Here is a 15,350-nt window from a genome sequence, read left to right on the forward strand (position 1 = left end):
AACACCCCAAGTTGTAACCAGTTTTACTTGCAGATACTTGAGATCAGTAATATAGTAAAAATAAAAATAAACTCTTTTTCACTGTATCTATTTATAGGAAGATATTTGCTTGAACATCATGATTTTATAATAAATATTTTCCCTGGATGTTAAGTCCTCAACAGTGTCACACCACAAGAGAAGAATTTCTGCCAGATCAAAGTGCTAAAGAAACAACAATAATATGTTTGCATTTATTAAGAACATTGGTGGAAAGTTTCTAGTATATTTAAATATGTTTGAAAGGTATTTTTTAGTACAACTTTAGGTAATTTATCAAGACAAGGGAGGAAGGATGTATTGGTTGAAATGTGATGGTACACTCATGGGTTTGCTTCTCCAGCACAGTACATCAGTATTAAATCTCAGTAAGTATTTTTTATTTTTGTTTCTCCCCTCCCCCTCAATTCTCCTATGGTGTTATAGAAATAGGCTCATTGCCTGTTCTGGATGGGGTTCCATTCCCTCTGAAAGATCAGGTTCGTAGTTTGGGGGTACTCCTATATCCATCTCTGTTGCTGGAGGCCAAGTGGCTGCAGCTGCTCTAAATGCCTTTTACCAGCTTCAGCTGGCTCACCAGCTATGGCCTCTCCTGGACAGGGATAGCTTGGCCACAGTAGTATGAACATTAGTAATCTGAAGACTGGATTACTGCAATGCTCTCTATGTGAAGCTGCCCTTAAGACTGCTTCAGAAGCTGGAGCTAGTGCAGAACACAGCAGCTTGGCTGTTGTCAGGAGCTGCCTCTTTTCAGCTTGTAACTCCTTTGCTGAGGGAAGTGCACTGGCTGCCTATTGGCTATTGGGCCAGATTTAAGATTTTGGTACTCGTGTACAAAGCCCTAAACAGCTGGGGACCAGGATACCTAAGAGAGCGCCTTCTGCCTTACCAACATGCCTGATCACTGAGGTCATTGGAGGGCATGCTCCTGGTGGTTCCACTTGGACCTGCGGCCTGATCGGAATCTACCACGAGAAGAGTCTTTGTGAGACGGAGGTCAGTAAATAAAGAGATGACACACAGAACATTGGGTTTAAACAGGGCCACATTTTATTAAAGATCTGCAAAGGGGGAATCTAGGGCATCCAGTCTGGCCTGGTTTTCAAACCTTTCTGAGTAGGGTGAGCTATTCATGTACCATGGGTTGGTGCTGTACAATTCACCCTCCCACAAGCCGCCCCTTTTGGGGTAGGGAGACCTTCCGGTGTTACCCCCAACCCAGGCCACAAGGCTCAAGGTCGGTGAGAAATGTTGGCCTCAGAGGTAACCCTTATCTTCCAGCCAGGCCACAAAGCTCAAAGCTGGGAGCCCTCAGGAATTATCAGTCACCGCAACAGTGCCTGTGAATGCTCACCATTACAAAATCCCAACTGACTAGCCACTGTTTTTTCTGGCTTCTTGTTTTTTAAATTGAATAATTTTAATTTGCTTTTTTTTAAAATCTTCCTTCTTTTACTGTTTATATCTTTGTTCAACTCTCTGGAATCTGTGTTAGATAATTGAGTGGTATATAAATGTTGTAAATAAATAAATATTTTTTTTAGAATATGAGCCTTTCACTTTAAGAGTGGGAGGCCTCATACATAGGAAGTAATAACTAAAGGGGGAGAAAAGGAATAGAGAATTGTAAACTAGGACAGGTGCCCTGCATAAAAGTTATGTTAGTGCTTGTAGGAAATAAAGTTGTTTGAGCATTTATTCACTGAGCACCCGATCTACCCTCTCATATAAGCCCCATTTCCTGGTCAGTTTCTTTGTTCATTTTTCAGGCTTCCCAATGCTCTGCTTTCCTAGTAAAATGGGAAATGTGCTGCTCTTCCTTGAGATGACAAAACAGTTTCAAAACTAGACATAAGACCATAAGAAGAGCCCTGATGCTGGATCAGACCAAGGGTCCATCTAGTCCAGCACTCTGTTCACACAGTGGCCGACCAGCCATCGGCCATGGATGAACAAGCAGGAGATAGTGCAACAGCACCCTCACATCCATCTGCTGTGCTCTATATGTACCAAGCAGGGGAAAGGAGCAAAAATCTAATTAAAAATTACTGTGTTCACTTGATTTTCAATGTGGCTTAGCTGAGTATTATTTTCATTATTTTGGTACATTTTATTCACTAGATTTATCTCTATATTCACTATGTGAGGACATCTGGCTTTCAGGGCCTTTAGCATCTGATTTAGTCATATCTATCTTGTACTTGACCCAGGCTGTCTGAGTTCGATCACAAGAAGATCTGGATTTGGCCTTGTTAATCTTTCACAGAGACCAATCCAGATAATGATGTCATTGCCATGCAACAGATTCTAGGGTCCATTCTGGATTAAGAAGGGAAGAGAGGTGTCCTCTACTGATTCCCATTTACTTACTTATTACCCATATTTACTTTGTCATATCAAGAACACAGCCATTCTAAAACAGCAGAACCTTGGTTCTGCAGATCTGTTTTGCAATCTTCTAAATCACTGGAGCAACAGTTGATGACATGTTTTTGATTAACTCTAGCAAAGGATTACAATTGCAAAAAATGGTTTCTTCTTTTTATTGTTAAGGTACCTCTTTGGTTTTTAGCTTGGTCAGAACAGCCTGGATTTACCACACATTAGTTTAACAGTAAGAATTGCATGTTCTACACCCTTCTCCAAAACACATTTCCAACACCACACTTGTCTGGAGGATAAGAGAAATCTTTTCTCTGACTGCTAAAATGTCTTAGTCTGGAGGACAATGGATGTTCTCTCAAATTCGCAGGCAATTTTGCAGAGGTCCTTCTATCTTCATTAAGAGGAGGGAACATGGTCTGATGAAACATATCCTCAGAGAGAAGAGGTAATTTGCTTTCAGCCTTCCATTCTTCAAAGGTCTAGAAACAACTGTGCTTACCTAAAATTTGGAAAACATTATATAAGATTAACTTAGACTGTAAGAAAGGGGGGTGTTAAGGAAGGTATATTCAGAGATCTGGCAATTGGACATTTCTCCTGAATGGTCACCTTGTGATTTCCATCTTACTCATAGGCAAAGCAGCCAAATCAACAAGCATTTCCTTTGTCTACATCATTAAACATCTGCTTCTTTTTCCAATGGTATTATCTTTTCCTGTTCAACAGTAATGAGCTATTCAAGTTTGTTCTCTACCTTTTCCAACGTGTTTCCTTTTAATGCTCTGCTTATTTTGAAGACTTGCCATGAGTGTTGCTCCTCTGGGTGCTACTAATGTATCTGCTGATCGCAACCCTACTGAGTCATTTCTTAGAGTTTTACTGCTCACAAATAGCTACTTTGCAGTGGTGGTGTTTTTCTTTCGCTTTCTGATGGCTTAATCCAGGCTGTACTGCAGGTGTTTTAATTTGTAGTTCATTCCTGAGGTATTTTCACTACTTTGAGTTCTGCTTCTTGGTTTTGTGTGTTTTGTTTTGTTTAATATTTGCCATCTTTGGATAATTTCCAGAAACCCAACTTCATTTGCTGCTGCAACTCTATATTTCTCAGTATTCTACACTTCCAGCTTGGTTTAAACATGTCATTTTATTTTGGTTAATTTTTCCTGTCTGACTGAAGGAGTCCTGCTACTTTCACCATTCCATGCTAACTTTATTAACTGCTTAGACTCCATTACATTCCATGGCCAGGTATGGTGTGATTTTTGGCAGTGATTCTGAGTGTAGCACATTATTCTCCTGATTAATAGGGACTATGGGATTATTGCAGTTGCTATGGGCTACAGTAATTCTTGGTTTAATGGCCTGTTAAATAAAGGTATGTCCTATTTACGTGTCTATTTGAAATTTGTACTTGCTGTAGCATAAACCATGCATGCCAAGTAAATTCTGGGGGTTCTACCAAACTTTCTTTGCCTTTGTGCAGATAGTAAACCCCTTGTTTGCTTTTGACCTACACACCCGGGGCAAACAAATTCAAGAACTGCAAGCCACTTTCTGTAACATGTTACTACATCAGAAACAAGTAGTTGGTGACTCGGTTCCCAAAGTTACTGATGATCTGGATGATCTGTAGACTGCAACCCACAGTTGTCACCAGAGTGGACCTGATCACCATTTGACCGAAACAGATTGGGAGATATTCCATTTGTTTCTGGGTGCTTGTTTTAGCTACATTGGTGCTGACTCACATGATCAACTGGCAGAATTAAGACGATAGATTGAGGGGATCTATGCGGAGTTTGACATGGCAATATGGGCAATTTTTAGATTTTTTTTTAATGTGATGATTTTGTCATATATTCCCTTAAATGTTTCTAGAGAGGAGTAGTGGTCTCATCTGTTCATGCTAAAAGCAAGGTTGAGTTGGAAAAGTGCTGAATGAGAGTCAATGATATATCTATGCTTTCTCATAACAACATTCTTGGCAAGACTACTGGAGCCTTGAATTGGAGCCATTCCTCTGGGAAACTCACTCTCCTGCTAAGCCAGTTTCCTGGGAGAAGCAGCAGAATGTGCTGAACTATGAGGGAGGTGTAAAAAGGACAGTAGATTCAACAGAGGAGATGGATGTTGAAGAAGATGGATTTTTTTCTTACATTCTCTAAACCTGTTTGTTTTTCTGTAGATCAGTGATGCAGAACTAATTTGGGGTGGGCGGTGGATGTCCCCACCCACCCAGTCCTCTAGAGGCTGACCTTACTTATGAGATGGTTGAGGAGTGCATGTGAGTGTCCTGTCTTTCATTGTACATCATCTCTCTGACAGCCTGTAGCCTCCTTGGCTTCCTGCACTTCCTGCCCAGGGGAAGACCTCATAAATTTATTCCTCCCCAAGGGCCTTTTCAGCTCAGGAAGTGCAGGCAGCCTGGGAGACTCTATAGCTGTGTAATAGAAAGAAAAATATAGATAGGAACCTCAGCCACCTTTCTGTGATTAGGTAAGATCAAAAACACCACCAACACACATTCAAAGTAAATTGTAAAAAAATGCCCTGAGAATGAGGCAGGAAAATTGAGACCCTTTTCCTGGGAGACATAAACTTTCTGGAAATTCCTGGGATTTTTCTTTTCTTACCTCTTAGAAATTAAAAGACACTTTTCAGAATGTTTTCTTCACCATTATATTTTGTGGTGGCTGCATTCCCTCCCCTCAATGCCCTGGAGTGATTCTAGGTAGATGGGGCATTGTGAAGGATGCAAAATGGGGGCCAGGCTGCTAACACAGTGGATGCTGTTGCCACTTGCAATGGCAGTGCCTAGGAGAAAGAAAGAAGGAAGCTATTGTACAATTCTTGCCAACGGTGATGCCTGCCTGTCAGAAATTGGAGAAGTCCTCCTCCCCCTGGAAAATTCAGTGAAACTGCCCCTCCAATTTTCTCGACCCACAAATAGGGTGGATAATTTTGAGAGGCCACTTGTGCACAGCTCTAGCTTCTTCCACCACCATTTGCCAGGGAAGGAGAGGGGTAGGGTGTTTGGGGGCAGCAAGGAGTTTTGAGGACAGGGGAAAGATCATTTTTCTGAGTCTTGGTTGAACTCAGAAAAATTATCAAGTCCTTTTGTTCATTTTCTTTGTTTGAATCCCAGACTAGTTTGGGAGAAATTACCAATCTGTAGCCTGCATGTACATGTACATGTCCCTGTGCATTGGCAGTGCTCCGTGTAACTGGAAACCCTAAAAAAACCACAACAGGGATTCTAGTCACATGAACATTGCATGCACATATGGATGCACATTGTAGACAGTGTTTCAGCACATAGATGGCAAGGGCATAGGTTTACCATACACACGGAGAAAAGCCCTAATAACTAAAAAGAGCTGGTCACTAATATTTATGGTATTCCAAGGTACTAACGAAATAAAATAACATGGATGTAATACATTTGCTGCCTTCTTGATACCATTATAGCACAATCAGCATTGGTAGAAAAAGTTTGCAATTGCAGTATCAACCATGTTCAAGGTTTCAAATTATGAAAAGCCTGGGATTAAATGGAGAAACTCTATGTTAACCCTAAAAATAAAAACCCAACAACAACCAGAGTTCCGAATCCACATAGATTTATGTGAGACCTAGTTTCTTTTGGGTTGTTTACTGACAAGTAAAGCAAGTTTGCAGCTAGCAGAAAGCCTCAGGACAAGCCATATGTTTCTCTCAGATGCTGCCACCCATATACACTCTGAAACTGCCATTTCATAACACAATATTCAGAATGTTAGCAGCCTACATGTCATGACTTTAGACAGGTTTCACAAAAGACTTAGATGCCAGACAGTTTCACACATTACTGCCAAGTCTAAAATGGCTAGCAGCAGATGGTCAGGGTTTCTCACCCCAATTCCCCATCTATTTCATAAAATTCTTCTGTAGGAATGTATTATGTTACAGAATGTCATGTGTTCTGTGACCTATTGAAAATGGGTTCTTCACTATGGCCACAGCTAGACCTAAGGTTTATCTTGGGATCATCCAGGGTTTGCCCCTGCCTGAGCACTGGATCCCCTGTGTGTCACCTAGATGAACAGGTTTGACCCCTGGACGATCCAGAGATAAACCTTACGTCTAGCTATGGCCTGTGTGTGTGTTTGAGGAGGATGCTCTCAGCCAGCTGACAATTCTTAGCCAATTGGCTGTCTTTCAATGCAATCAATAACCAAATAAAATGCAGAAGTATATTGTCGAGTATGATGCTTAAAAATAAGGGGCAGTGTCCAATGGGGTCATTACACAAGCAGCCTCTCTCACTGATTCCATTGTGCAAGCAGGACCCACTGCTTGTACAATGGAGATTTAGCACTACCTAGTAGGGGTGTGCTCTGCTCCGTTATGGATCCCGAATCTGAAGCGGAGCGGGCCAATCCAGACCTCCTAAGCCCAGTTCCGGAGAGGTCCAGATCGACCCGAACTGGTTCGGATTGGTTCGAAGTGATTTGGACCATTCCGAAGCTTCGGAGCCAGGTAAGTGGGGAAGGGGGGAGGCGGGCTTACCTGGCTCCGTCGTCCACCATGGTCCGTGCAGCGACGGCAGCAGAGCCAGGTAACTGCTGAAGGGGGAGGGAGCGTACTTGGCTCCGCCATCCACCGCTGCTGCGGTCCATGCGGCGGCGGAGCCAGGTAAGGGGGGAGGGGAGCTTATTTGGATGCCATTTTGTCCCCTGCAGCAGCAGGTAAGTGGGGAAGGGGGGCAAAATGGCATCCAAATATCGATCCGGACCTCTGGATCTCGCTTCAGATCTGATTCCGGAGTGGATCGGGGGAGGTCCGGATCGACCTGAACCGGTTCGGGCCCGATCCGGAAGGTCTGGATCGGGATCTGAAGTGGTTGGGGTTGGGTGTGCACAGCCCTACTACCTAGAGAAAGCCCCAAAATGAGCAGAAACACTTGTTTCTGGCTCAAACAGATCAGTGGAACTTCCCGTCACTATAGGAATCCTCTTCAGAGGAAGAACTAGAGTCTCTAAAAACCAGGGGTACACTAGATCAGCAGCTGGCACCAGACCAGGTGGAGCCTGGCCCTTCAGGGGAAACAGCTCCATGTCCTTCCCTATCAGAGGGGAGAGGACTCTGACTCTGGAGCAGATGCTGAGCAACCCCTTGACCCCAGGAGCATCGTCACATCAAGCGACAAGCCAGTAAGAAGGAGTGCTTGCTTACAACAATGGTCTGCTTTGAAGAAAGAGACTCCTCTTGAGTAGGGCTCTGGCCAGACAGCTCTAATGGATAGCAGCTGAGCCTGTGATTAAAAGCCTGCAGTCAGAGCTTCCTAGTTGCTGGAAATAATGACTCACCAGTTATTCCTGCCTTATGCTTGAGCCCCTGTGCTATGACCTTGGACTCCTGCTTGACTCTGCTACTGGATTCTGTATGTATTGGACGTCCTAACTGTGCTTTGACCCTTTGTCTATTTGACCCCTCCTGCTTTGTCTAATTCCATATATTTGACTTATTGCCTGTGCTTTGACCCTTTTACCTGTTTGACCATTCCTGCTTTGCCTGAACTGATGGAAATGACAGTGTACATTAACTCAGTGTACATTAACTCAGACTCTATTCTTCTACACTCCTACAGAGAAGCGACCAAACTCAGATTTACTTGTTAGTAAACATGCAAATGATTGGAGTCTACAGGAGTAAAATATTATATTATTGGAAAAACAAGGTTTAAATACACAGTTAAGCAACAGTAGTGCTTTTCACATATCTGTAATCAACTTATGGAGGAGGATTTGATCATATATGTGGTCACCATTTCCAGTCTTCACATGTTCCTCTGACTTCAGTTACAGAGCCTATAAGTGGTCATCCTGTGCACACATGGGCCCGTTCTACACCTAAGGATTATCCCAGGAAAATGGAAGGATCATCGCTGCCTGTTCCCGGGATCCCCTGTGTGTCATTTGGATGCACAGGGATGATCCTGGGATAATCCTGGGGGAAAAGGCATGTGTAGAAATGGCCATGGTCTATACTCTGAAAATACGGCAAGCTCTGTATAGAATCCCCAAGGGAAGAGTCCACACAACCTGTTCCCTACCCTGTAATTTCTTAATTACAGAGAAATTGTTGTGTGTAAAATGACATACAATACTAAAAACCTGCTTTCATGAGAAATTAAATTAAGATTAAAAGCTTACATTTAAACGTGCAACTGATGACAATTGCTTGATTGTAGTAATTAATATATATATATATATATATATATATATATATATTATATATATATATATATATATACACACACACACACATATATATATATATATATATATATATATATATGTTTAAACTACAGTATTATAAAAATAATACATTTACATGCTCTGAAAATGTAGTCTCTCATGATCTTATTACTGCTGGTAAGAGTACAACCAGAACTCAGTTCAGCTAATTGTTGTATATAGCTCCTGCTTGATTATTTCTTTTTGGAATTGAGCAGTTAATAAGTGGTATCTACAGGCAGAAAAGAACTACTAGATATAAGGAATTCGTATCTATAAATTATATTTGTTTAATAAATTCATCATTATGTACAGAGCAATTTCAAAATCAGATGGAAGCCCTGGCAGTCTGAACCAAGTTAAACCTGAAATATCTGCTACATGGTCAGAGACATATGAGAAATTTCGTGGCTATATTAGTATACTGGGGGCGTTACTAGACGAGGCTCTAGCGCGCGTTACCTTCCGCAGTCACGTCGAGGCTTCCAGATGACGTTCACGAGGATCCGCCGTTATCCCGCGGTGAAGCCTCTTTCTCCCGACTTTAAAAAAGTGAGTTTTAGGGCGCCTTTTCCTGCTGTCCCGCGGTAATTCGGAGTACGTGTGGGAGGATGTGAGGTCACTGCGGTCGGCACTGGTCAGGAAAAGGCGTGCTAAGGGGGAGTGGTCAGCGGCTTCGGTCAAGCCGCCTCCGCCATTTGCGCGCAGTCCGCCAGCTGGGGCAGCGCGGCGGAGCGGCTTTTTTTTTTTATTTCCCCAGTGACAGTTTGCGCAGGACCGGAGGACCGGAAAAGTGGCTGGTTGCGGTGGGCAGCTACCGTGGCCGCATAATGGCGGTGCTGTACGCTGCCTGTTAGTGTGGGTACCAGGCTGGCAGAGGGCAGAGCTGTTTGTGGGCTGCTGCCATGGCTACGGCCAGATGTGGGTTGGCTCCTTGGGATGGGGCACAGGGCACAGAGGCGGTCATCGCCGCCGACACCTCAGAGGCATGATGGGAGATGTAGGCACAGAGTGGCCATGCAGACGATTGACCTCGGGTCATATGACACCCGCCACGACCCCCATCAGGAAGTGAGCGCATCAATGTTGACCCTCAACAGCACCAGCAGCACTTCAGCTGGCACTGGCACTGCCGCCGCTGCCGCCGCCAGGGCCGGCGGCGGCATCGCTGACGGCTGCGCAAGTTTGCGGTCTTTCGGACGTGCGCAAACCGTGCAGCGAGCGAAAAAAAAAGCCGCGGCAATCAGGCCGGTGTGGCTGCGCAACCGTTCTCGCGGCGGCAGCAGCACAACCGGCGCAAACTTCCGCCACAAATCGAAGGCAGGTGTGGAGCATGAGGCGTCACGGCTGAACGGGAAAAGCCGCTTTCACCGCTCCTCAACGACGGAACACCCGGTAGGTCTAGCAACGCCCTGGGAGAAAGTGTGCATTGTGTTTTCATGGTCTTAAGTGGCACTTAAAGTATTGTTGTTTTTCTTTTCTATTTTTTCTTTTTTTGGCAAATGTAAGTGAAATACTCAGGTGAAATACTCAGGGGACTATGTTAATGTATTTCATCATATGCATTAACATACTGCTTTTGTCTTATCTCATTCTAAGAACTGGAAGGCAAAAGATGTAACACACTATGAGGTATTTGTGTGGCACTATAACAATATAGTGATGAATTGCTGCTATTAGTGATTACCTCACAGACATATCTTGCCCCCCCCCCCGAGCAATACCAGGTATATCAGCTAGTTTCTTATAAATAATCATCCTACTGTTACAGGAAAAAGGAAAAAGAAGGTATACACTCCCTTTAGTACATCCACTAAAGCCCTTGATACAGACCATGTAAACACTTGTTAGGGCACGAGTATTTCCGTGATTAATTTTTATATGGAGAATTATAAAACATCTCAATTTGGCCCTGGGTGCTGGAGTTGTTCTAATGGTTTCTCTCTAAAAGATGATAAATTGCTAAGCAGATAATTTGAATATTTTTGGTCCTGAATACTTATTAATATGACATCTGGTGCCATCTTAACTAGAAGAAATGATTATGCTAAATAGCATCAGGATCCATTCTGAATACAAGGCTTCAAAAACGATAAATATTTTTTGGTCAAAAGCATACAGCTGTGGTAATAATAAATTATTCATTATCTGCTTTTGGATCTTGTTCATTTCCAGTTACTCCCTTTTTCTTCCTTTGCCCCTTCCACTCCTCCAGTGATGGTTTACAACTCCCATCATGTCCTTTGAAATATCCTGTGCAAATTTGCCCCATGCAGGAAACATTCAATTCACCTCACTAACCCCCTCTCAAAGCCCACTTATTCTGTGGTACATAAGAGGAAACTGCTAGGTGATAATGGCTAGATAAATGGGCCAGTGGAAAAGTCTAAAAAGGGAGGGATGAAACAAATGCTAATTTATTTAGAGCAAGAGATTTAACTGACTCTTAGTAGCATCCATTTATTTTTATTTTTTAAAAGCATGACACTGCAAGAATTTTGCAAATTAGGATTTGGCACCAATACAAATGCAAAAAACCTCCAGGCATTTACATCAGAAATTAGTGTCAGCACCTAATTTAATGAATTCTTTCAGGTAAATTGTTAAACAAAAGCATCAGTTTAAAAGTAAAAAGACACTTGGGAACAGTATTATAAGACAGAGGGCCTAGAGCCAAGGAATCACATCTTGGCAAGAGGACAGTCATAAGACTTAAGTTATACAGGTGGAGAGAACAAACACTGGGTTGACTACAGCTTTCTTTTTCACCACTGGAGCATTTCCTGAACAAAGTTCTGCTCAGAATTTTCCCTCCAGCAGAAAGTGGAGAGGCGAGCTTTGCTGATTGACCGCCCCCTTGCAGATCCCAGCACTACCTTCCCCACTGCTTTGGAGAATCCCCCTCTCTGCCAACACTCCAGAGAAGATTTGGAAGGCCAGTCTGGCGTAGTGGCTAAAGTGGTGGAATGGGAATTGGGAGATCTGGGTTCTAGTCCCCACTTGGCCATGGAAACCCACTGGGTGACTTTGGGTTAGTCACAGACTCTCAGCCCTGCCTACCTCGCAGGGCTTTTGTTGTGAGCATAAAATGGAGAGGAGGAGGATTATGTACACCACCTTGGGTTTCTTGGTGGAAAAATAGTGGGATATAAAATGCAATAATAATAGGGAAGCTGCAGGAGGAGAGAAGAAATAATAGAGACCATCATCATAATTCTATTTTGTTTCTGCATGAATCTATTTAAAAAGTATCCTCTTAGCATATTTAAAATTAAATTCATATTTGAATACTTTTTTAAATGTGTATTTTGTAAGGATGGGGAGCCTATGCGGCAGGGTCTTGCTATTTACTGTTTTACTCTGTACAGCACCATGTACATTGATGGTGCTATATAAATAAATAATAATAATAATAATACTTTGTTTTAATTGAACCAAACTAATTCACACTTCTCTAACTAATATGCAGATCAGAACACAATTATCCATCAGACTGTGCACTCCTCTGAATTTTTGCAATACAGTTCTCAACTCAGAAAGTGCATACGTAAATGTGTATATTGCTGGCGAAATATATACATTTGGGAATGTTGTGTATAAAATAAAAGCAGAATGTGTGTTCTTTAAATAAATAACAAAACAACCCCCTCCCCCTCCCCCAAACCTGGATTGAAGCAGAAATTGGATGGGACAGACTTATGACTGAATACATGCAAAACTGACACAAACCTGAAATAGGCTGATTAGTTCATTTCTAGTATTTTGATAAGTTTAAACTGCGGAGAACACTGTCACAATATTCCGAGAAGTGCTAGCTAAGTGCTTATCTGCACTTAGTATTAAAATACTGAATTCCTCAAGCATCCTTAGTTCTGGTCAATGGTATTCGAGAAATACAAAATCCAACCATAGAAATTCCAAAGGGCAGCAATGAATGATTATTGGAATGAAATCCCATTTGCCTGAAAAGCAATCTACACATGCTGCAGAATGAGATGGGAATGTGCCAGCAGAGCCCTGAGATGGTGGAACGGACTGTATCATTTTAGACGGTGGGTGGAGGTTCAAAAGCCAATCTGCCATAGCACAGTCTAATACTTACATGCAACAAAACCACAGTAAGAAATATGTGCAGAGCAAATAACCAAAGAATATAGAGTCAGAACATATATAACCAACACATAAACATATATTAGACTCTATTATATTATCAAGGAATTAAGCATTTTTAAAATGATTATTTTTTTCTAACCTGTTTTTTCATGTGGTGTGTGTGTGTAGGAGGACTATAAATCCCAAAATGAATGACTGAAAGCTGTTTGTTTATAAATACTGCATGGGGAGTAATGTATTTTTGTAGGTTCTCTAATACAAAATAGTTTAGGTAAATGTTAGTCCTATCCAATTATGGTGTCAGAGACACATTAAGTAGAATAATGTGTTCAGTTATCAGCCAATCTGTCTCTGACAGATGTAGATAAATTGCAATGCTGCCGTTAATTAGCAATAATGACTAGGTAGTTGGGCAGATTTTATCCTAAAAAGGGTCTGGTTATAAAAACAAGCCAATATAAATTATAGGCAATATAAAACTAAAGAGCTGATCAAGTATTTCCTATGCAGACATGCAGGGGTCCCTTACTGAAATCCAACATCTGTGATATTGAGCAGGGCCCGATTCATAGGGCGGTCCCCCCCCCCTCTTTCTATAAATAAGAGAGCAAAAATAGGCCCTATGGTGTACTTCACCTTACACATACTTTTTCAAAGTGTAGGAAGTTAAGATAGAAAATGGCTTGCTGGATTTCTCCATTAGTATAGCATAGTGGCGTACAGACTGAGCTATTAAGCAGGAGGTTCCTAGTTCTCCCATGAATACATTAAACGGACCTGAAAAGGCACAATCTCTCAGCCAAAAGCCCCCATGTTGTGCAGTTTGCCTTACAGGATGGCTGTGTTACTGAGATAATTATGTAAAATGTGCACTCCAAAGCACCATATAAACACTAAGCATTATATAAATACTAAGTAATACTAATGCAACTGGCCATCTAATTTAGTATTCTGTCTTCAAAAAAGAGTAGACATAGACAGATGTTCTTCAGAAGCTCTCAAATTCAGCATGACAGAAATAGCCACCCCAATTTAATGTTTATCTATTACAGTTAATAGGCTTCAATAGATCTACTTATCATTGTAATGTGCTATTTTCCTGGGGTTAGATCCAAAGGTCTTGTTCCAGGACCTCATTTGTGAACAGAATTTTCCTTCTGCAAAATGGAACTCAAACATACACTGACATTGAAACATGGGACTTTCAATATCTCAAGATGATTACATTCAGCAGCTCTGTGAATTCAAAGCATCTGATATTTAGAGCACGTAACCCATGGTCCCTGGGTTTGGACCACATGACAAACTGCATTTGGGGCTTGAATATTAAAAATGACCACCAGCCCACACCAGCCCACGCTGCATGCAGATCATTGTGGCTTAAATATCTGAATCTTTATTGCTTGTTAGCCAACTAGGCCATTCGCAAACAAATAAAATAGTGGCAAAATAACATATTAACATAATAGCATATCCATACTCCATCACACCACAATCAGACGAATAATACAAGCTAATAATATAAAACTGATAGTAGGTTCAATTGCAGTACCAGTACTGGCCCGCATGTAATCTCAGATTAGTAAAATTTGATCCTATATGGCAAACAGAAGCTTCCGTACCTCCAGTGCCCGCTGTACAAATTTTGCAGTCCTGAACGATATATAATGATCAGAGCCTAACAATAATATCTGAGTTACATTTTTAGGTGACATGTGGTTGAACCCGGGAATCAGGGGCACAAGGTATTGCTTCCTCAGCTCAACATACACTGGACACTCAACTAGAAAGTGTGTCATGTCCTCAGTTTTGGGGCAGCCGGCTGGGCAGTCAGCTTTAGCGCGTGGATGGCTCCTGTAACGCGCTTTCACCTCCATTAACTGGAGTGAATTTAACCTGCACCGGGTAAATAACCATCTCAACTCATGTGAGGTAACAGAAGTTAAGTATAAAGGGGCTTTTCCCGGGGCAGTAATTATACTTTTGTATATCGTATTTGAATGGCTCGCTTTGATGACAGCCAATGATGATCGTATTTCACAATCATACAGTCTTCTTGAGATCTCCTCTTTAGCCCCATCAAACCCTCTTGTAAGGAGATAAACTTGTGAGCAGCCCAATTTGGCTACAGAATGGCTCATCTTTTCTGCCCATGAGTCTTTCCCCATATCCTCGTGTGTGGCCATAACCAGTGGAGAAACCAACTGGAACAGTATCTTTAGCCAGAAGGAGATTGCTGCTTTTAGAGCTGACGTTTGAATTGAGTGACACGCTGTTTCCAGCTGGACAATATCTTTGGATGTTGATCTGGGGACCCCAAGCGCTCTGGTTAAAAAATTATGTTGCTCAATCGCTAATGGTGTAATATCTGCATGGGCCCATACAGGCGCCCCATACAGGATCTGTGGGAGTAATTTAGCTTTAAACAGTTCTATTAGGGGAGCTGTCATCTTCCCCCCAGGCCCAGCTGCAAAACAGAAGATAGCATTTGCAGTTACATTGGCTGATAAAGCTGTTACTTTTAAGTGCTCAGAC

At 42.2% G+C, this 15,350-nt stretch overlaps 1 protein-coding gene across 1 annotated transcript in view; it reads left to right on the forward strand.

The window, feature by feature from the left end:
• The window catches only part of CSMD1 (CUB and Sushi multiple domains 1), a 1,175,554-nt gene that overhangs the window by 815,952 nt on the left and 344,252 nt on the right, over window positions 1-15,350 (forward strand). The gene's annotated exons all lie outside the window — the stretch shown is intronic.

This window comes from Elgaria multicarinata, chromosome 4 (genome assembly GCF_023053635.1).
Source record: "Elgaria multicarinata webbii isolate HBS135686 ecotype San Diego chromosome 4, rElgMul1.1.pri, whole genome shotgun sequence".
NCBI lineage: Eukaryota > Metazoa > Chordata > Lepidosauria > Squamata > Anguidae > Elgaria > Elgaria multicarinata.